We start from the raw sequence: 23,421 nt of genomic DNA, 5'->3' as shown, positions 1-23,421 counted from the left end.
CCATCATCTGAAAAGTTGTTCCACGTTTGTGTTCAATAATAATAATAATAATCATCATCATCATCATAACAACAACAACAATAATAAGCAACATGAACCCAGATGGTTTAAAAAACAAAAACAAAAACAAAAAAATCGAATGGCATTACATAACAAGAGAGAAACAATGACTGGACTGTGCAATGTGGATTTCGGTAAGTGTATAGAAGAGGCAACATTTCCTTGTTCCATGTGGTCATAAACAGGTTGCTCTTCATTCTAAGAAAGAGCTGGATGTTTACAAAAGATGTGACGGTGTCACCATTTAGTTAGAAAAACAAAACAAAGCTACACCGTCAAAAAAAGTTCTGCAAGTGTTTAAACCATTAAAAAAAAAAGTAATCATTTAAAGCACAAAAAATGATGGAAGGAGGTTAAAGTTTCATTGATTTTTGAGATTATGAAGCTTTTGCCTCAGGCCTGTGTCAAGAAACATTAAAGCTATGGAGCAGTTCCAATAAAAAGTTGTGCTGTTACATATTTGAAAGATTACCCACACAAATGTCTGTCAAAGAAATTGTTCATCCATCCGTGAAAGAACAGAAGATACTCTATCTATTCATTGGCACACCTTCAAACCTGGTAAGAAGACGGTAAGGTAAGAAGTAAGAAGTGCAGGGCACATAAGGAAGGTAAATAACAAATATGCACCTTTACTGGCGTAATGCAAAAACAGGAAAAAGTCCCAAAGAGCTAAGCTGTGCACAAGGAAATAAAACAGAACAGGAATCCAACACCTGAGCACAAGAAAAAGGAAGACAGGTGAACACCTTAACAAAGGGGAAAGTCAAGACTATCCACTACGTTGACAAAAGTATTGGGCCAAACTCTTTGAATCTTTGAAGTTAGATGTTTTCAGTCCTGTGGCCATAGGCGTGTAAAATCTAGTACCAAGCCATGCAGTCTGCCTTTATAACATATTGTTTGTGAATGAATGGGTTGTTCTTAAGAGCTCACTGAATTTGAGTGTGATAGTGTGATAGGATGCAACAGTTGCAACAAGTTAGTTTGTGAAATTTCTTTGGTCCTACATGTACAACAATCAGCTGTTAGTGCTATTGTTGCAAAGTGGAACCACAGCAACTTAGCCATGAACTTTTAGAACGTGTTCTCGCTGAGTGCTGAGTCTATAGCGTGTAAAAATCACCAACGCTCTGTCAACTCAAAGCTGCAGAGTTCCAAACCTTCTGTTAGATTCCCAAAAGGTTGAAGAAGTCCCTTGGATGAGTGATGAAACGTTTCTCCCACTGAAAACGCTACGTCCAGTAGAGCAGAATCAACCTTTTGGGATTTACTTACCTGGATTATTGAGCAGGCATCAAGGCTCCTGTGAGATTAACATCAGCAGAGAAAATGTGTGCTGGGAGCTTCATTTATAGGTTTTCTGAGTTCCTATGTATGAATGAAATATAATGTGAAGTTTTTAGATGATGTCACAGTGGTGGGTTTGATCACCGGGAAAAATGAGGTGGTTTACAGCAAGGAGCTGGAACATTTGGCTGCTTAGTGTGGAGATAACAATGTCACCCTTAACTCCATGAAGACCAAGCAGTTTATTGTGGACATCAGACAACAGAGGGAAAGCTCCATACTCCACTTAACATCAGAGGGAGAGAGGTGGAGTGTGTCTGTAGCTTTAAGCTTCTATGAGTCCACATCACAGAGAGCTGGGCATCTTGTATGCCCAGCTCTCCTCCACTCTCAACATACCCTGGAATAGCAGCTCGAAGAAGGCTCACAACACCATAAATGACTCCTCCCATCCAGACTACAAACTGGATCTAAACCAGGGATGTCAAACTTATACTACACTGTGGGTCACATACAGCGTACCTTATCTCAAAGGGGTCAGACTCTTTCTGTCAGCTTAAAGAAAGTTACTACCTTTAACTTAACATTTAATCCCAGAGATATTTTAATACAAGGAAACTGCATTAAATTGGCGGGCCTAATTATACGATGAAACACAGGTGAGAGTAATGACGATGGGGCTTTCAGTCAAAAATGAGAGGAACAAAAGCAGGAAAAAGGCTTGAAAAAGACAGAAAAAAACCTAACCTACAGACTAAAACAGGAAATGACAAAAACATGAAAAACTAACAGATGAAGACAAACGTTCAGGCCGGAGGCTGGAAAAACCAGAAACACAGCCAATGTAACAAGGATCAAACAGAACAAATACACTGCAGAAACCTGAAACTATGACATGTTATGACATGACAGAGCGCTTTGAGTAGAAAAGCGCTATATAAGAATCAGTCCATTTACCATTTAATCATTGTTGGCTCACAGACAGACAGGCCTTCAGGCTGGTAGCAGAAGGGCATGCATTAGAAAGTAATAAGCCAAATGGAAGTACAACACACATCTATGCATTTCTATAAAAACTGACCTGCCCTGAACTTATAATCTCTCTCTCTCTCTCTTTGTTTTTCCTTAAAGTGATGGCTGTCCATTCTTCCTGTAAAAGGTGTAAATATAAACCTGAATGAATGGGAGTAGAAACTGTGTGTGTGCATGAAGACATGCTTGTGTCGCTGAGATTTAACAGATTTATGTACGTTCACGTAGCCAAGTGATAATCATATATAATAATCACTGAATAGTAATAATGTTATTGAACAGGTTAAACATTTAGATATCACAAAAAGTTGCAAAAAAGAAAAAAACAAACAAACACACACAGCTGTGAAGTCAGCTGCACATGAATAACATTAGTGCAATGACAACTTTAATCAGAGTGAGTTCAGAAGATCCAAAAGTGGGACACTAAAAACAAACTAGTGAAAGCAAAAAGTGACTTTGAAAATTTTTTTTCAAGGAATTAAAACACTGATAGGAAAAAAAACTAAACATGAGAAGAATGGCAATCCTGCAGCGACCAATCAAAGAAGACTGTAATGGCTGCATTGTAAAGTGAAGAAAGCTGATTTTTTTTTTTTTAGTTTTTCTGAGATATGCAGAGTTTTAACGAACAATTTGAACACTATTATTCATTTACATTATTTGTTCTCAACAGAGATGGGCAGTAATGCGTTACAAGTAACGTGCTACTGTAAACCGATTACAGGCACTTGCCCTGGTGGCCATTCTTTCAGTGGGCATTTCTCAACAACAACTACAAACACTAGTGAAGTGAATGGGCATTTAATTAAATAATGAAAGATTTAATTCAATAATTAATGGCATATTTAATTAATTCATTTTGTCACTCCTGGCCCTCCACACCTCACTGCCGTGATTGTTTGTGTAGTTATTGGATTCTAAAACTACTAGAATAGAATAGAAAACACATAAGATGCAGTCTCTGTTTTTTCTTCACCTTATTGATTTGAACTGAAGTGAAATAAATCCGTTCTTTTCTGTATGGTAATGACCAGGACCAGCTGTCTCTGGTGGATTCAGTATTGTCTCCAATGTTTCTGATAACTTCCAGTTGCAGGTGAGGAATGCAGTGACTGACAGACTACCCCTCCTTGATTTAGGACCCATGCCAAACACTGAGTAAAGACTTCCTTGCATTAAACCTGCATAGCTGTTTTCACATTTATAACAAATCACCTAAGTGACCGGCAGTGATCGTATAGTTAGTGCTCTGAGTTGTTGCCTAAACAACCCCTCTTCAAATCGGAGTTACAGCAGAGAGAATATGGCACTGAAGCAATGATGACAGCTTTAATAACCTATTTCATCTTCAATTATTCTTGTATGAAATTCTCTTAAAGTAGCAACTGAATTTCAACCAACTCAGCTAGCTCTGCATATTTTATTTCCTCTGTTAAAATAAAATGTGGCGGAGCCCAGCTGTAATTGTACCTTGCATTAATATGGTGTATTATTGATGGTGACACAGCACTGCTTAGCATGTCGTCCTGAATCTCACAGGTGTGCCAATGACCTGTGCAGTATATGAGGCACTAAAATCCTGGTGGATTTCTGGGATACGAACAGGAGGGAGTCATGTGAGCTCTATCAATATTGCCCCACTTACGTCTCAGACCTGTATTTATGTATTTATGCACTGAAATCGCGCTGTAATATCCAGTTAACTGTCCACATTTGTACTCTGTTTTTCCATTTATTATATTTTTTTCATTAATTTGTCTGAAAAAAGATCCACGTAGTAACCAAAGAGAGCCTAAATCAATGGTCTCTAATAGCAGCCAAATTATAAGAGCTTTCATTAGTGATGGTGAGATGAAGCCTTGTGATGAACTGAAGCTTTCCATCCAACTGGTCGACTCATGGTTCGAAGCATTGTGACGATTCATTGGCTCTACTGCGCCATCAAGTGGACGATTAAAGTCAGATAGGCTCAATGATTATAATGATGTGATGTGTAAACCTCTAAACTTAATAAATAAATTGTTTTCATGGTTATTTATCCCGAATATTGTCTCAGTATGTCTGATACAAAAGAGAAAGTGGAAACTATCAGGACAGAGTTTTGGTATGATTGTGTAACTGTGTAATCATGCTTATGTACATCTGGACAATGACACAAACTAGTGTGTGGTGCTTCACTTTTTAATAAACTAAAAGACGTTTAAACATATTGGCACCCAATTAGCCTTTATTACAGGTGCAGTTATAACCACTTTAAACTGTTGAGTTGAATTCATAATCTTAAATGCTTTTCAATGCTTTTTATAATCTTAAATGTTTATATGCTGGTTATGTTGGTCTGTATGGGAGAGGCCCCAGACTTCAGTGTGTGAAAGACTAGGTTGCAGGCTGACAGGAAACGTAGGCTTTTGCAGAGTGTGCTTGTGAAAGTGAAACTAAAGCAGAGTCTAAGGGTAAGTTATTTTGAGGAGCAGTTTGGATGATGCTATTTGAATAACTAGGCTATTCATTATTATCTTTTATTCATTTATAATCTTAATATTAAGCTTTGAGTAGTGGCATTCATTTAAAACATTTATTCAATATATTACATATATAGTTTTAGTGGATTGTTGCACATATGAGAGTGGCCTCTGTCTGGTTGTGAGTGTTAGTAGGTGAGGTGAGAGGTGAAACAAAGTGCAATTGAGGTCGGGAGACATATACACACACATCTTAGGCAGATTCATTTCTAGGTAAGAGTTCAGATATATTTTTCTTGCAACTGCATTTTGAGTCTGCAGAATTGACAGTTTTTGCTGCAGAGCATGCCCTGAGGTTTTGAGGAAGCGAGAGCGAGATGAGCTACCGGAAGCACCTGGCGTGGAGGCGAAGAAGATGTTCTTTCAAACTTTGTTAAAGTCGTTAATGGAACGTTTGTGGTTTTGAAACTTATGCATGTATTGTATCTGCTTGACGCATGAGGGAGCGTCATAAAATGAAACCCTGATGGTATAAAACAACTGCTTGTGTATTGTCAGAGAGAGCTCGATGCTGTCTGCGTACAATGTTCATCTCCCACACGTGTGTTCATTAAAATCATCGTTTGACCGACTCTCCTGGACCGGTGTTGTGATTTTGAATCCCTCCTGTATCCCTCCTCAATATTTGAATATTAGGAGAGATGAGATCTAAATGTTGTCAGACAAATATTCTCTTCCTTGCTGGTTCCATCGAAGGAGAAATGTTCAAGTAAGTATGTAACTGGGACGTAATCCAATTCCACAACACAATGTGACGGGGAATCAGCTGTGTTTTGCTGCCCAATTTATTTAGAATCTGGTGCAAACCGGCGAGCCAGTTCCTGAATCAGTCACGTGGTACGGACTGCCCGCGAGGCCTCGAACATCACTGCATACGTAATCAAAGCAAGCCTCGATACGCGCTTTACAAAACTACCACGAGATTACCCGACACACGCTTCAAAGCTTCGACACACAGGAGACATCACTACTGCACACAGCCTTCACACGACAACAGGTGCACCACACTGCTAAGTGTGTTTTGTGTTTAGAGTTTTGCTAAATGGGAGACTGAGCTTTGCAAATGGTGTCCTAACCAGATGAATAGTGTTTAAGATTTTGGCAACAGTGGGACTGATTTGATGAAAGAGTTTTCATAGTTGACAGTTTAGTTTTTACAATGGGGTTTAGTGTTTTAGCAATTCAGAAAAACTGTAATACACCTGTGCTTTTCCCAGCAACTGAGGCTTTTACCCTGCACAGTTTAAGGTATGATAAAGCACTGACCTTATAAATGGCACAAAATACACATTTTAGCTGGGAGCTGGTCATTCACAGGGGAAAGGCCCCATTGTACAACAACAACAACAACAGTAGTAATAGTAATAATAAATTATTATTAGTCAGGCAAGTATATCATATACCAAACATGCTTCCAAACTAATGAAATTTTTTGCATTCTTCACATCAGGTCAAAATGTACTTTTTTTTTAAAAAAGTGACTGGCACTGCGGAAATGGATCTACAGCACCACTTAAGAAATTTTAATGAACTTCTAACAACTTATTTACAGCTTGAAATACGTGTATGACATTTATTACACACAGATTCAGTGAACCCAATCCAAAGAGGAAGTCTGGAAGTCCGCCATTTTGAATGTAAAATGACATTTTGGCACAGTTTTAGTGTTTTCCAGGCATCGCTGGTTTACACATTCGCCTGCAAAGTGAGAGGTCACTGGTTAAATTCCATTTGGTTACTTCAGGAACTTTTTGGGGTTACTTCAGAAAGGGACATCTTCGTCAAAGCCATGTTTGTGGTGGAATTTTGATCATTTACCACTGGACATAAGATTTTCATCTCTAAAAATGTATTTTGTCCAGTCTGTCCCAAACTTCACACGTTTGATGACATTCTGGCGACGACTACATGCCAATATCTGGTCACACATGGTGCCACAGTTCTCATGTAACATTTTAATCAAGACTACCCCACTGTGATTGAAGTATTTCTTGCAAAACAATCATAACCAAACAAAACCTTTCCTGTTCTGCAAATGAACAGTAGGACAAAAAGATTACTAGTCATTGCGGAAAGCACAATTAATGTATTTGTTTACATCGTTGGAACGAGGAAAAATTCCCCCACCACAAAAACAGAAATATTCATGAAAGCAACCTGTAGTGCAAACACGAGGGCTGACTTTATTACTTCCTGCACTAGAAACCTGCCGATGTTGCTGATATGGATAGATCACCAGTCTTCCTTGTCTTTATCTTATTATCTCCTGTTGAGATGTTGCAGCAGAAAATACAGCTCTCCCTGTTTAAACATTATTTTTTTTCAGTGTTTCAACTGAAAAAATAGAATGCCTTTGATCCAAAATAGAATACCTTTCATCCAAAATAGAATGCCTTTGATCCTTTGTTATGTCATCATCTTGCTGAGAGAAAAAACCCTTAAGTAGGAGGAGCTTTGCTCTGTTAAACTTAGTTGCTCAACGGACCTTGACCTGACAGCAAGCAAACCCTTTTGGAGAGTTTTGATTGAATTTCGCGTTACTTAGCAATTCACTGATCAAGCCGACACATTTCACCATGTCAGCTAACCCATCCTTCCGCTCAAATGAGCTTGGAATAGTTAAAGGGAACATTTTGGGAAAGCACTACAAGGTAGAGGCTTTCCTCGGAGAAGGGGGCTTTGGTATTGTAGCCAAATGTCGTGATACCATGACCAACCGAGCTGTGGCTATTAAAGTGAACAAGAGCCGCCCTGATATTCTGCAACAGGCGAAACTGGAAATTTTCATCCTGGAGCAGCTGCGACGGTTGGATCCAGATGCCGCCAACATTGTTCAATGGAACGGCTTTTTCCACGACGGAGAGCGGGTTTGCCTGAAATTTGAACTCCTTGATCAATGCCTGTGGGACTACATACGAGACCGGAATAAACAGGGTCTCCCCATAAGCGAAGTCAGGCCAATTTTAGGTCAACTGACAAATGCTCTGTCCCACCTGGGTTCTGTGGGAATAGTGCACGCTGACCTCAAACCTGGAAACATCATGGTTGTAAACCGCCATGAGTCTCCCATCAAAGTCAAACTTATAGACTTTGGCCTCGCATGTCCTGCGTCTGCAGTGATGCCTGGTGACCGTGTGGGGACGGTTGGTTATTGTGCACCTGAGGTTATGCTTGGCCTTCCTTACAATGAAGCAATTGACATGTGGTCTCTGGGGCTGGTAGCTGTGGAGCTTGCTACAGGGGTGCCACTCTACCCTGGAAATGAAGACTATGATTATCTGAAATTCATCATAGAGACTCAGGGTCAGCCACCAGATCATGTGCTAGACTCTGGCGTGTACACTGAAGACTATTTCATTGAAGACAAAGACAAGCAACAGCGCTGGACATTTAAGACTGACCAACAATTTCAGTATGAGACAGGATATGAGTCCCTGGAGACAAGACACATAATACTTACACGTCTGGATGACCTCGAACAGCTAATGATGTTTAGACGAGGACCAGAAGCTGGCCAACGTTTATTTGTCAGCCTAATTAAAGAGATGTTGGCCTTGGATGCACACCAGCGGATAACACCCTCTCAGGTTCTCCGGCATCCCTTTTTCAACCCTAAGAGTTCCCTGTGCATTGACATGAGTGCTGAAATATCACAAAACCCTGTGGTCTTTCAGCACCCTTCAAACTTGCAAAGCAAGAGATCACAGAAAATCAACTGCAGTTTTCAAAACTCGGTTGAATTTTCTCAGCAAGTATTCGTCCGCACGTCAGCCAGTCCATCATTCAGCTCAGATGAGGTTGAAATAGTTAAAGGGAGCATTTTGGGAAAGCACTACAAGGTAGAGGCTTTCCTCGGAGAAGGGGGCTTTGGTATTGTAGCCAAATGTCGCGACACAACAACCAACCAAGCTGTTGCCATTAAAGTCAACAAGAGCGACCCTGATATTCTGCAACAGGCACATGTGGAAATTTTCATCCTGGAGCAGCTGCGAAGGTTGGATCCAGATGCCGCCAACATTGTTCAATGGAACGGCTTTTTCCACGACGGAGAGCGGGTTTGCCTGAAATTTGAACTCCTTGATCAATGCCTGTGGGACTACATACGAGACCGGAATAAACAGGGTCTCCCCATAAGCGAAGTCAGGCCAATTTTAGGTCAACTGACAAATGCTCTGTCCCACCTGGGTTCTGTGGGAATAGTGCACGCTGACCTCAAACCTGGAAACATCATGGTTGTAAACCGCCATGAGTCTCCCATCAAAGTCAAACTTATAGACTTTGGCCTCGCATGTCCTGCATCTGCAGTGATACCTGGTGACTTTGTGGGGACGGTTGGTTATTGTGCACCTGAGGTTATGCTTGGCCTTCCTTACAATGAAGCAAGTGACATGTGGTCTCTGGGGCTGGTGGCTGTGGAGCTTGCTACAGGGGTGCCACTCTACCCTTCGGAGAATGACTATGATTATCTGAAATTCATCATAGAGACTCAGGGTCAGCCACCAGATCATGTGCTAGACTCTGGCGTGTACACTGAAAACTATTTCATTGGAGACAAATACAAACAACAGTGCTGGACATTTAAGACGGAAGAACAATATAAAGGCTCTGTTCCAGGGACGGGACATGAATCCCTGGAGACAAGATACATAATACTTACATGTCTGGATGACCTCGAACAGCTAATGATGTTTAGACGAGGACCAGAAGCTGGCCAACGCTTATTTGTCAGCCTAATTAAAGAGATGTTGGCCTTGGATGCACACCAGCGGATAACACCCTGTCAGGTTCTCCGGCATCCCTTCTTCAGCCCTGGCCTCTCTAACAGGATCCCATGTATCAACATTGAAGGACCATACTGAATCAGTCTCCAGCATGGCATCTTCCACCCTGGACAAAAGTAATAAAAACACAAACTGGGGTTGGATAACAGCAAATGACAATGCAAAAATTAATTAAGCTGCTTCAATAATGATCACTTTGGCTTTTCTTTTTTTTAATTTTCACTCCCCCCACCCCAACCAGTCATGGCAGAGGGCTGTCCCTTCCTGAGCCTGGCTCTGTTGAAGGTTTCTTCCTTTTTAAAGGGAGTTTTTCCTTCCCACTGTCGCTAAATGCTTGCTCATAGGGAAATCTTCTGATTGTTGGAGTGGCCAAAACTCTAGGGGAAGTAGCAATTCTTGTGAAAATTAAAAAAAAAAAAAAAGCCTACCAATCTTCAAAGCGCAGCAGCGGACACCTTACCATCACATCAGTCCTTCAATCAGACCTAAAATACCACCTTTACAGAAATAAATTCTATACAAATTGGAAATAATTGTTGTTTTTGATTGTTTATAAATATATAGTGCTACCCTTCAGCCTCCTAGTAGACATAACTGTGTTATAAAGGTGAAACTCCTCTGATTTTCAGAAAAGTTGACCTCTGACCTTGAAGTCAAGGTCACTGAGATTTAAGCTTCACAGAGATTTTCAGTAGATACAACCATGGTATTGACTTGAAAATTCTACACTATCACAGACTTAGGTGCCCACAGCACCTCGCCATATACAAAAGATTTTTCTATTCATATATGTATTATTAGTTTATTTATTTCTTTATCCCGCTCTCTCTCTTTTTTTTAATTCACCTTTCTGTTGCGATGCTCTGGACATTTTTAAACCCCACAAGTTCCGCCTCAATTTTCAACCCAATTTTCCTATACTTTCACTTGAACACGTCCAGCCTTCACCTCTCACCGGTCCTCGTCCCCTCTTCTCACAGCTTCCTGTGTGGCCTCCCAAATCAAACACAGGCCCAAATCAGCCGTTTCTTCTTCTCTGTTCATTCTCTCTTCATCTTTTCAGTCTTTTCTTGGCGGTTAACTCCCAGCATGGCAAATATGAACTCAGACGGAGGAGAGGTAAGTGACGGAAGTGACGGAGAAAGGTAAGCGACCCATGTTGTAGGTGACGTCAGACGCCGGAGATTTGGCGGAAAAAAAAAAAAAAAGCGAATGGTAGCATAGAATTTAACAAAGTTTCTTTAAACTTCAGTATTGCCAAATAAACTAACCAACTTTCATATAACTAACAACATCTGTCCTATCATCTCTAACACCCTGGAGGACAACGAGGAGAGTTTAGACGCTCTCCAAGAATACATCGACCGGTGCTTTGAAGATTTAGTAATGAAGAAGGCCCAGAGCGCGTCTTCCCCGGCCAAAGCTGAGACGCCGTCATCTAAAAGATATCGCCCGGCAGACTCCCCCGGCACAACATCGCCTGCCGGCAAAGATATCGTCGACATCCTGGAGTCAATCGATAAGCGATTGTCCAGTTTCGATGCAAGGCTGTCCCTGGTGGAGATCTTACACCGGGAATTTAAATCTCTAAAAGAATCCCTGGAGTTCAGCCAGCGGCAGGTGGAAACACTTGCTGCGGAAAACGCCACGCTACGGGACTCGGTCAAATCTCTAACCAATAATGTGACCCAATTAAACATAGAAAATAAAAAAATAAAAGAGACCGTTATAGATTTACAAGCCCGTAGCATGAGAGATAATCTGGTGTTTTCTGGTATTCCAGAGTCTGCCGGAGAGGACCCGGAAACGACCGTGAGAAGCTTCATTAAAATCCACCTGAAGCTGCCGGAGGACACGGTGAAAAACATAGGGTTCGATAGAGTGCATCGCATAGGGGCTCCGAAGACAGGAAGTGGGAGACCACGTCCTATTGTAGCCAAATTCGGCCACTTCAAGCAGAAGGAGCAGGTGAAGAGTCGCGGCAGAGAGCTGAAAGGAACGGATTTCAGCGTGAACGATCAGTTCCCCAGAGAGATCCTGGAACGACGCAGGGTCCTCTTCCCAGTCCGACGTAGTTTTATCCAGAAAGGCTCCCGGGCTGTCATCGCCGTGGACCGGCTCTACGTGGACGGACAACTCTACCGCGACCCTGGCACCACTCCATGGCTGTATTGACCGCACACCAGATAAGAATCCGCTACACTATTCTCTTCACTCACACTCTCTTGTATTAACTTTTGCTTAACTATGTAATTTCAGTTTGCTAATTTAGTATAACGTCACCGTCACTCTCCGCCAATGCTTTAATTGGAATGTTTCTGTTTTTATTTCTTTTTTCCTCTCTCTCTCTTGTCGCGCACCTTGCTCTTTGGTTTATTTGCTTCTCTTTTCTATCACTATGTCGATCACCTGTTTCCCTATCCATTCACAAACGACACTGTCTATTTCTACATGCTTACTCTGCACGATCACGCACACACATGCGTTTAAAGGCAACACATTTACAACAGCCACACAGCGCACACAGATATAGGACACATGCACACATTTGCTCATATTAGTTATTATGCACACACATAGTCAGACCTATGGAGCTTCTTGCCGCGCATTTTCTTCTCTTTACTTACCAAAAAAAAAAAAAAAAAAAAATGATGTGTTTCCATTTTCCTCACCCGTCTAAGCGAGACACACAGCGTACATCATTAGCCACAAACACACAACTATGGGCATGCTAAGATTTGTCACATGGAATGTGCATGGAGCTGGCTCTAGGGAAAAAAGGTTAAAAATACTTAACCAACTTAAAAAATTACAGGCAGACGTTGTTTTATTACAAGAAACCCACATGCCTGTCACAGGTTTGAATAAACTTAAAACACCTGAGTTTCCTAATGTGTTCTCAGCCTGTTATAATTCTAGACAAAGAGGAGTAGCAATTCTAATACATAAAAATATTAATTTCACAGTACTCGATACAGTTATAGATCCAGAGGGCAGATTCCTAATCGTCAAACTATCTATACTTAACCAAAAGCTAGGTATTGTAAGTATATATGGTCCAAATGTTGATGACCCCTCATTCTTCCACGGTTTTTTTAGTACACTCTCCGAACACCTAGACTGCACAATTGTTCTGGGGGGAGACCTCAACCTGGGACTAAATGAAGAAATGGATAGGCTCAATACAGCAGGAACTCAGCGTAACTGGCAGTCCACAAATATAATCAAACAGTATATGAGCGACTTTGGTCTTTGCGATGCATGGCGCTCTCTTCACCCCAATAGTAAGGAATATACTTTCTTCTCACATGTCCATCACTCCTACTCTCGTCTGGATTATTTTCTGGTCAGCAGCTCACTGCTGAGTAACATTACAGACACTGAGATTCATCCTATAGCTGTCAGCGATCATGCTCCTGTATCTTTAACACTAATACAGATGAATAATACTACACCAAGAAAAAACTGGAGATTTAATACATCACTGCTCAAAGACGAAGAGTTTATCAAATACTTTAAAAAAGAATGGACTCTATATTTAGGCTTTAATGACATTCCTGGAACATCAGCATCTGTCCTCTGGGAAGCAGGGAAAGCCGTGATGAGAGGTAAAATAATCTCTTTCTCATCACATAAGAAGAAAGAAGAAAACAAAAAAATTCAGGAACTAGAGAAAAACATCAAATCCTTAGAAAAAGCCTATGTGTCACACCAAGATCAAGAAATATTAAACAAAATACGCAAGACAAAACTAGAATTAAATGAAATTATTAATAAAAAGACTAAATTCTTAGTACAAAGACTTCGCCTGCAAAATTATGAACACGGTAACAAATCCGGACAATTTCTTGCTAACCAGTTAAAAGTCAATAAAGAAAAAACAACTATATGTGCTGTTAAAGATTTATCTGGGAATACAATATATGATCCTAAAAAAATAAATAACATTTTTAGGGATTTCTATGAAACTTTATATACACCACAAATAAACCCATCTAAAAACGAAATTGATCAATTTCTCGACAACATAACTCTTCCAAAATTATTAGACACCCAAGCAATAGCACTGGATTCGCCACTGACGCCAGGTGAACTCCAGGAAGCTCTGATAAGTATGCCCAATAATAAGGCTCCAGGTCCAGATGGTTTTCCAACAGATTTTTACAAAGAATTCTGGACAATTCTGGCACCAGTTTTTCACAGGATGTTGCAGGAAATCAAAGAAAATGGTAGACTACCACCAAATATGAACTCTGCAAATATCAGTCTCTTACAAAAACCAGGCAAAGACCCTGTATATCCCTCAAGCTATCGTCCAATATCCCTTATTAATGTAGACCTTAAAATAATCTGCAAAGCTCTCTCAAAGAGATTAGAGAAAATAACCCCCCTTTTAATTCATCCTGACCAAACTGGTTTTATAAAAGGGAGGCACTCATCAACAAATACACGTAGATTACTTAATTTAATAGACTACTCATGCAGTAAAAACACTGAAACCATAATATTTTCTTTAGATGCAGAAAAAGCATTTGACAGAGTTAGCTGGAAATTTCTATTTGCAACTTTACATAAATTTGATTTTGGATCCTGTTTCATAAACTGGTTAAAAATATTATATAACTCCCCAACAGCTTGTGTCAGAACAAATGACCAAACATCCTCCCGCTTCTCTCTTCTGAGGGGCACCAGACAGGGATGCCCACTCTCCCCTTCACTGTTTGCAATTTTTATTGAGCCATTAGCAGCAGCAATTAGACAGGCTACAACAATTAAGGGCATAAAATGTAAGAATATAGAACATAAAATCAGCCTTTATGCAGATGATGTGTTACTTTTTCTCCAAAACTCACAAACCAATATCTCTGGGGTAATTGCATTGATAAATTCCTTCTCAAGTGTCTCAGATTATTCAATTAACTGGTCGAAATCAACAGTTCTTCCGATTAATTGCTCCTTCCATAATTCTTCTCCTTCCCCACTGCAATGTGGAAATATAAAATATTTAGGTATCAATGTCTCTCCTAAACTTTCAGAATTAACTAAATTAAACCACATCCCACTTTTAAAGACAGTAGAAGGCGACCTGGCTAGATGGAAATCTTTACCCATATCACTCATGGGAAGGGTCGCCGCTATAAAAATGATGATCTTGCCAAAAATAAACTATTTACTTTCAATGATCCCAAATAAGCCATCACAAGATTGGTTCAGATCTCTAGACTCGTACATTTCTAAATTCCTTTGGAAAGATAAACCCCCACGTATCAGCTTAAAAACACTACAAAGGACCAAGGATAAAGGAGGATTAGATCTGCCTAACTTTAATCACTATTTTTTAGCCAACAGGCTTCAGTTCATCTCTAGATGGTTTAAACACACCTTCTTAGATGAACCTTGGATAGATGTAGAACAGGCACTATGTAATAACCTAGAAATTTCAGACCTACCATTTATCAGCTCAAACATCAAACGACATGAATGCTTTAAAAGCATCAATATTACCTCTTCTCTGACAGCATGGTGGGAGTTTCTAAAAATGACAGAGTCTTCATTAATCCCATGCAAACGTACACCTATCTGGAACAACCCGGACATATTACAAAACAATAATATGATAAACTTTTCAGATTGGAGTTGCAAAGGAATTAAATACTTGGAACATATATTGGAAGGAACAGAATTTATTTCGTTTGACAGACTAGTTATACAATATGGGATCAACAAGAAACGATTTTTGGAATATCAACAAATTAAATCCATAGTAAAAAAGAAATTTAATCCCAGTGAAGCTGAATTACAAACACCACCAAGTGTGGTACAATTTCTTAGTCTAAAACCCCCCAAATTATTGTCTAAAATATACAGAACACTTTCTAAAATAGATGAATCAATATCCCTTCCTATTGCAAAATGGGAAGCAGATTTATCAATCAACTTAGACCCAAACCTTTGGTCTCAGATATGCTTAAAAACCTTTCAATGGATCAGAAATCCCAGTTTGCAATTAATACAATACAAAATATTACACAGAGTGCACTATACTGGTCATAGGATGTTCAAGATGGGCTATACGCCTTCCAACAACTGCTCACACTGCACAGCAAATACACCGGACAATTACATCCACGCTCTTTGGTTCTGTCCACCAGTTCAGAAATTTTGGCGTGAGATATGTGAAGACTTATCAAAGTGTCTGAAATGTAACATTCCAGCCTCCCCTTTAGTATGCTTGCTGGGCAACTTGGATGAGGTCACTGCAGAAATAAACACAGCCCACGTTGTTTTTACGGCCCTATGCATTGCCAAGAAAATGGTCCTCATTAACTGGAAAAATAAAAATAATCTTAATTCTAACCAATATAAAAACCATCTAATAGATCACATTAGTCTTGATACAACCTCTGCCATCACATTTGATCAATCCCTTTGGGCTCCTTTGATCGGCTTCATCACCTAGTGGGGGTGGGGGGTCATGGTTTGGTCCTGCCTTCGCTATTGTGGTTGATGTGGGGGTAGGGACGGCCTTAGGGCGTCTGGGGAGCCCCTAGGGATGTTTCCCTGGAGGGCCTAACCTGGGGGCTGTGGCCATGACCTGGTTAGAAGCTCTGGGGCTCTTGGATGGTGTTTTCCTTGTGGCTGCGTACAGCGGAGATGGGGGAGGGTCTGTGCTGGCGGACGTTGGTTACTGGCCTGGTAGCCTGGCTGCCCCTGGGAGGGTCCGGGACGGGCGTGGAGGCTTGGGGGTCTGGGGGTGCTCCGCCCCCCGGTCTGGGGTGCTGGCCGGGCCTTGGGGGCTTGGGTCCTGGCTGTTGTGTCGCCGGAGCAGTGGGCGGGTGGGTGCAGGGGGGCTCAGCCCCAGTGCAGGGGACCTCTGGTGCATCGGCCCAACTAGGGGGCTCTCTAACTGGTGGGGAGGTTGTTACATCTTTGCAGGTGGTCTCCTCACTACAGGAGCTCACTCTGCAGGTGGGGGGAGAGATATAGGAGAGGGGGAGAATGAACTCAACCTGGGTGTCTATTGTCTTGTGTAGTTTGGGAGATGATTGGATGATGGGGTGGGTGCAGTTTTCTCTGGGGTGGAGTCGGGTGGGCTGCCCCGGACTCTGTGGGGCTGGGCAGTGCTGCTGCTGCGGGCCCCGGTCCGGATGGGCCTGGGCCTCCTTGCCCTGGTGGGTTCCAGAGCGTGGGGGTGCCTACTGGGGTCAGCGGGGGAGCTGGCCCCAGGGAGGGGCCGCTTGCCCCTCCCTTTCTTCCCTCCCCATCCTCAGCTGCCTCCCTATTCCCGCTCTACCACACCCACCCACACACGCAGGGCTTGGGGTGCAGGTATGTCACCAGGGTGCAGGGGAGGCACTCCCCCTCTGTCCCCTTCTGGCCGCCTGTGCCTCAATTTTATTCTGCAACCTAGACACCAACATTACTCACACTCTCACATAACACATACATATAGGGCCTTGGGGGTGGGCACGTTTTACAGCATCCAGAGGATGGTCGTTGTACTCCAACCCACCTCTGGCGCTGGTGCCCTACCCTCAATTTTAAATGCATTTAGACACTGAGGGTTTTCGGGAGGAGCCGTGCTGCTCTCTGAGAGGAAGCTAGTACCATGCTCTCCTGAGTTTTAAATGCACTTTAGAACAGCACACAACAACATTACATATGAGCGGGCGTAGGGAGGTTTGAGGTCTTCACTCACCCCGGTTCTGTTAGCCGTCAGGGCTGGGGGGCTGGGAGGAGGTGCTGGCCGTCAGACTGGGGTCTGGGATGCGGGGCCTCCCTGCTACTGCAGATAAGGAGGTGGTCCGCTTGCCTCCACCCCAGAGAGAAGGGTTACATCTCCTGGGTCTAGGTGCAGCTTGCCCCTCTGGGGGCGGGGGTACCTGGACCTGGGATATAGAGTATGTTTGGGGAGTGCGACTGTCTGTGCAGTGTCTATTTGTGTCTGTCTACACGTTGGGTGAGTGCCGAGTATTTGGTTGTGCATATGGGGGTGGGAATGCACGTCTGTGTCCGCGTGTGCCTGTTTGTCTGTGTCTATATGTCAGGTTGGGTCTTAGACTCAACCTCTCTGGGTACATCTCAGGCCCTCTAAAGTACGGAGGCCTATCTCCCCTCACCACACTCCCTGCCGGTGGCTGATGCCCTCAGACGTTGGTGTGTTGGTGGTCCTTGTCATCTGGGGCTGGGCGCTCATGCATGTACCGGCTCACTCCTGGTGGCCGATTGGCGGGGCCGGGCGCCTGTGGCCCGGCTGGGCTCCTTCCGGGGGGTGGGATGCCCTCAGGCCTCTGGCCTCTGGGCCTGAAGCTCGGTCCTCTCTGGCACAGCTGGCTGCCGGCGGAGCCCGCGGGCACGCCACTGCAACCCCCTCTGGCCTCTGCTCCGTAGCTGCGGGGTGACCTCTCGTTTGGGGCTCTACTCAGCTCTTCCCAGGAGGGTGGCACGGTTCCCCCCCCCTTTGGTGGTCCTCCTCGGGTCCTTGTACTCTGGGGCCTCTGGATATCTGGGGCCTGGATCTCCTCCATACCTGCTTCATACCCTGGTGGACGGGGCTATGGCTCCCCACACTCCCTAGCAGATTGTTACATGGAGAAACCTTTGGAATACAAGCATGCTGATCCACACAGGTATGCACACAGGTGTACACACGGGTGTTCACAGACGCGGACTACACCTTTCTTGGCTGCTGCCTCAAAGCACATTGTGCGCTGTCTATCTTGCGTGCTGCACAATATCGTTTATTATTTAGTATCTACTGTTATCTACTGCTAGCTAGTTTATTGTGATGGTGCTGTTTTTATTATGTTGCTCTTTGTTGTTTGCTTTCTCTTCTGTTTTTTTTCTCCATACAGGTGATCCAGGCGTTTTGTTTGTTTGTTTGTTTGTTTTTTCCTTTCTTCCCCCCCTTCTCACCGTCTCTTCTCCCCTTTGGTTTTCTTTCTCTCCCTCTCTTTCTTTCATTCTTTCTCCCTGTCCTATCCCCCAGTCACGTCTGTCCCGTTTGTAGCAACCGAAAATAAAATAAATACATAATAATAACAAAGGTCAATCAAATGGACCAATATGGCAAGGCCATGATGATCCACTTGGTAAAATAAATCCGCTTGGCATCTTTCTTGGCCTTAAGACAACAATTCTGATGGCTAAAGATCCAAACAGGACACAAAAAAAAAAAAAAAAAAAAAGAACTCAGACAGTCCAATGCAGTGCTTTCACACAGTCATGTCACTGGTACACTTTCCAGCTTGTAATTCAGAGCGCATGTTCCATTAACATACATGCTGCTGGACCCTTCAGTGTTTTGGGTCAGTTGTACTGTCTTCTGCCTGCTGTTAATTCTTCAAATCTACGGTGTTGTTCTGTCTGTCTTCTGTCTTCATCAGGAGATTGACTGTCCTTTAAGCTTCTCCTCAGGATAAGGGCAGGATGAGAGGTGAAGCTGTAAAATTTCAGCCAAAGCCTGGCCTGTTTGTCGTTCCAATTATGTTAATCTATCATTTTGCCGCTGTACTCATCTGAGGTTGAGCCAAGTCCATGGGCACCTGTATTAACACACTAAGACATTTATTTAATATCATTTTCATTACTATTTCTTAGCACTTTCATTCTCTAATTCCTCTGTTTTCATTTTGAAACCTCTCTCACAAGCTCACAAGCTATATTCAGACTTCCTGCTTCACTTCCTGCCAGACACACACACCCACACTCTTCACTTTACTGGATTTTCATCCGTTTCTACAGCCTAATCAAGCTCTTATTTTATGTTCACACTCTATATACCCTCTGTAACTCTACTAATTCTAATATAAAAAGAATGCACCCTCAGCACAGAAAAACAGAAAAGTCAGTGATGTACTAATGTAGCAAAAATAGGTGTAAGAGCCAAAGTCAATGTTTATGTTTTGCTTATTTGTTATGGTGGCACAGGTGTATAGCTTTACCTGCGTCTCAGGTGATGGCATGTGGGTGTGGTCACAGTCTATTTACCTGATGTCGGTGTTCGCAGCAGGTGTGTTGGGTGAGTGGTTTGTGGGCAAACTTTTCTGTTGACCGTCATTTTTTGGCACACCAGTTAATCCATGCGCTATTTGTAAATTGATTGAAAGCGCAAACGTTTGATTTGTTTTGTTCTTAAAATAAATGCGCAAAGTACAAGTACGACTCATTATAGATTATTGGAGGCGCGTCACAGGGACACAACCAACTCAGCCGGCCGCGGCTTTATTTATGGATGAAAGTCGCAACATTTAGTCAACAGAAAATTGTTGCACGTGTCATAGGAGGATTCACAGGTGGTAAGTTTAACACAGAAGGGAAACCCTTTTGACGGGAAGAGCAGTGGAGCAGCCAAGGGAAGTAGTAAATATAAACACAAATTGCTAAAACTATAATTTATTTTTAAAGAAAGCGCTAAAATACTCTGGCCAGGCAGGAACATGAAGTTAAAAACATTAAAAGTAATTAAAACTATACAGCCAAAATGCAATGGCCTCAGCCATGAAGGTCAAGTCCCATAAAAGTCCAAACGGTGCAGAAACCAACAGGATCGTCGCCGTCCTGTCTGCCTCTTCATTCTGGCGCCAACTAAGAAAGGAGAGAGGGCCAGCGGCAGTCACCATTCTTAGATTCCACTGGAGGTACGTCTTACACAGGATTGATCGGGACTTACCCCGGATGGGCAGAGCTCCTAACTCCGCCCGCCACTGTGTTGTGCTTTCACACGCGTAGCCATAATCTCGCCGTCTCGGGGACATAAGGCGCCATCCCGCTGACTCTCAATCCCCTGCCGTGGGCCTCTCTCAGCAAGGAGCTACCTCCCGTCAACACCAACACAGACCTCTATGCTCAGCCCCGATCACTCTCTCCAGTGCGCGGTCGTCCGCGATCTCCGGTCTCGTTCTCCTTTGCCGCACGCCTCGGCCAGCTGCCTATAGCCGGGCCTCTGCGCCACTCTGCGCGGCCGTCGCCCACACCGGTTACCACGCCATGTCTCTCCTCCTCCTCCCCTCTCACGTTCTCTCTTATTAAATAGCTATCGCCAACCCCAGGTGTGCCAGGCAGGCACTTTGAAGCTGTGGAATATAATGTTGTTTTGATGCATGTGAAAAAGTGACGATGAGTGAAATAAAAGAAGCCGAACATGAACTGGAAGAAAAAAGATCTGCAAAACTGACGGCTAAAGCGCTTGCTTTTAAAATGGAAACTTTGCAGAAAGAGCGAAAGGCTCATGTTAACAAGATTAAAGGGTTAACACGTGATATTAAAGAATTGATGAAAAATGATGACAATGCAAAAACTGTGCAGCTTAACTTGGGAAAACTGAATGATTTGTATAAAAATGCCAAAGCAGTTGATGATGCATTCATTTTATTGATTCCTAAAGATGAACAAGACGCTCATATTGATTGGTTTGGACGCATAACAAAATGTAATGATGGTTTTGTTGAAGATGTGAAACAGTGGCTTCTTGAAGCTGGACGACCTTTTATGGAAAAAGGCAATGAAGCTGAGAATGTGCCTACTGCTGTTACTTTAGATGTGCCTGTTTCTGCTGAGACTGTTTTATCAAAGGAGACGGTTTCTTCCACAAACAATAAACATAACATCTTAACATCTCCAAAGCAGGTTAAAACAAATTCTGACATACAAGATGAAATACAGCCAGGTGACAGTGTTTCAAACGTAGGAAGCAAAAAGAGTAAAATCAGTTCTTCAAGATCAAACTCCGGAGCCTCAAGTACAACATCAGCACAAATAATGGCTGAAGCTGAAGCAGCTGCACTGATTGTAAAGCAAAAACCGCTTAAGGATAAACACGCCTTGGAGGAACATGAAGCACAGTTAAGGAGACAGCGGGAGCAACTGGAGCTGGAAACAAATATAGCTGCCACGGTTGCAAAAATGAAAGTACTGGCAGGCTCAAAAGGATCCAGTATTAAAAGTAAACTATCAAAAATATCAGATGGTATGGAGTCATATTTTGAAAAGGGACAAAAAGTAACTCAAGTATTGAATACTCGTCCTGATAATCCTGTACATGAAAGGCAACATGTGCATATCTTTAGGAAGCATAATGTTGCAGACTCACAATCTCTCTTAACCACAGGCAGAGTTCCAAACATTAGAAATTCACGTGAAAATAAATATGTATCTTCTCAAATTTCTAGTCATGAAGAAGACTGTAACATCTTATCTGTCATGAGTAAGCAAAATGAACTCACTGCTTTATTAATCCAACAACATAGTCTTTCTTCATTACCTAAAAAGGAGATGCCAGTTTTTGATGGAGATCCACTTCAGTACCAGACTTTTATTAAATCGTTTGAACACAACATTGAAAGCAGAAATGAAAACCCTGGAGATTGTCTTTATTATTTGGAACAACACACAAAGGGTCAACCAAGAGAACTTGTAAGGAGTCGCCTACACATGACTTCAGAAGCAGGATTCAGAAAGGCAAAGTCTTTATTACGGCAGCATTTTGGTAATGAACATAAACTTGCCACGGCTTACACGAGCAAAGCACTTGCTTGGTCTTCAATATAAAGCAGAGGACATGAAAGCTCTTCAAGCCTACACAATATTCCTAAGAGGCTGTTGCAATGCTATGGAAGATCTCAGTTATATGCAGGAGCTTGACATGCCTGCCAACATGTTAGCTATAACAAAGAAACTTCCCTACAGGCAGAGAGATAAGTGGAGAACTGCAGTCAGTGATTTCCATGAGAAGTGTAATCGACAAGCTACATTTAAGGATCTTGTGGAGTTTTTAGAAAAACAAGTGAAGATCGCATCTGACCCAGTGTTTGGGGACATCAAGGATATCTGCACAACAAATAGAGACACAAGAAAACGTAAGTCTCAAACTCACACAAGATTCAAAGAAAGTTATTTTGCTACCTTTGTGATGGCATCTGAAAAAGAAAATGACAAAGTTAAGGAAAAAGAAAGAGCCACACAAATAAGGAGTTGCTTGTTTTGCAAAGGTGAACATACCTTAGAAAATTGTCAAGAGCTGGAAAGAAAAACGCAAAAAGACAAAATCACTTTTCTAAAAGAGAATGGAGTCTGTTTCGGATGTCTTTGTAAAGGACACATTAGTAGAGACTGCAAAAAGCGCCTCAGTTGCAAGACGTGTGGTTTAAAGCATCCTCAAATGTTACACATTTATCAAAAGACAATGAGTAAAGAACAAGAATCAAAGGAACAAACTCAAGATCGTGCCATAGTCTCTATTCAGACCAGTGCTCTTACTGGGGCCAGTAAAGATGAATTCAAACTTTCAATCGTGCCTGTGAAAGTTAAGGCCAAGAAAGGAAATGTAACATTGTACACCTATGCATTTCTTGACCCAGGCAGCACTGCATCATTTTGCACAGTGAAGCTGATGAATAAGCTGAAAATTCATGGAAGAAGATCCAACATTCTGCTGAGAACTATGGGACAAAATAAAGTTGTTGAAACGGATATTATTGCAGATTTAGAAGTCGCTGGACTAGACGGGAATGAGTTTTGTGATCTTCCCATTCTTTATACTCAGTTCACTATGCCTGTGCATAAAGGAAACATTCCTCACCAGAACGATATAATCCGGGGGCCATATTTGAAGTCTGTACATCTGCCAGAAATTGACTCTGAAATTGATTTGCTAATTGGCTCGAATGTGCCAAAGGCTCTGGAACCACTGGATGTCATTAGAAGTGTTGGAGACGGACCGTATGCTGTTAAAA

The sequence above is a fragment of the Perissodus microlepis genome, chromosome 4, assembly GCF_051167445.1.
Source record: "Perissodus microlepis isolate ML-2025 ecotype Zambia chromosome 4, ASM5116744v1, whole genome shotgun sequence".
NCBI classification, from domain to species: Eukaryota; Metazoa; Chordata; class Actinopteri; order Cichliformes; family Cichlidae; genus Perissodus; species Perissodus microlepis.
The sequence above is the reverse complement of the archived record's forward strand: the minus strand, read 5'-3'. Positions refer to the sequence as shown.